Here is a 1,278-nt window from a genome sequence, read left to right on the forward strand (position 1 = left end):
ATTCAAAACAGCATTGCTATAGAAATGTAGGAAACTTTTAGGTAAAGATTCCAAAATGAAGCTAACCTGACTGGCTTCATCGATGCTTGACCCATTCATCTCCGCCACATTGAAGTGGACCATTATGTTGAGAACATGTTCTTGAACAGATGCCCCTTCTTGTAAGAGTATATCTGTATGCAGCGGAAGTAACAAGGATCAATAAGCACTCTAATTCATTAATTTTTGCATAAACTAAAGCATGCTCATCAATCACAAGAGGGTTTGAAGTCATACCTTTGTAGAACTCTTCAAGATCTTGATTCTTAACTGTTATCTTCTTCGAGACTGGCTGTGAACCACTCAAGATCTTCTCCACTATATTCTTGGAGCTTTAGAATGAGTTGTGGGACTCAAGAATAGCTTGAATGAAAGGAAACTTAGGGAGAAGCTCACTGCTACAACCCACTTGAAGAACAATTTCTTCAGCCTGAATTTTTCCGTAAAAACTCTTTGAATGCATGCCTCAATTCCACTCCAAACTTCTTTATTTATTACAGGCTATCATGCAAAGAAGATGGTTGCATGAGATGCAGCTCATGCTTGGAGTTATTGAAGCCAAATGAAAATGGGTTTTGTGTGAGCTAGTTGAAAGGTTAATGGAAAAACCCATCTTTCCATTTTGTGTAAATTTTCATTTTTTCAAAAACCAAATGATTTCAAAAAATCAAATCCACCTTCATATATTTAAATCATATTTAAATATAAATTCTCCTATTTCGTTTAATTCTAATTTGAACATTCCAAATTAACTTATCATGCTACTCTAAAGCTAATCCATTTACAAGCTAGTAGGGGGACCGAACCTACAAATCATGGGCTCCAACGATCCAAGATTAATTGGCTAAACTCATTATACCGAATTAACCTCCATTCGATAACTAATGAGTCACTCCACTAAAGCCCATAGTTGAACTCCCCTCACTGTAGATATATTATGTCCACTTGATATAACCATGATCAGTAAGTCGATCCTTCACAGGTCGTTCGTAATCATAGCTGGGTCAAGATCACTGTTTTACCCTTGTGAATACATCTCATTCCTTAAGTTCCTATTGAATCTCTAATGAACAATTTTGATTCATAATACCTATGAATCAAGTCCTTTCTCTATCATGAGAAGGCAGAGCCCGGATTATTCAAGACCTGGAATCAATACTTAAGAGAACAACCTATCTGCTAACCCTAAATCGGGTAGAAATGAATTCCATCTTGTTGGGCTATATCCCCAGCTAATCA

The sequence above is a fragment of the Benincasa hispida genome, chromosome 9 (assembly GCF_027475165.1).
Source record: "Benincasa hispida cultivar pf3 chromosome 9, pf3_genome.v1.1, whole genome shotgun sequence".
Lineage (NCBI taxonomy): Eukaryota > Viridiplantae > Streptophyta > Magnoliopsida > Cucurbitales > Cucurbitaceae > Benincasa > Benincasa hispida.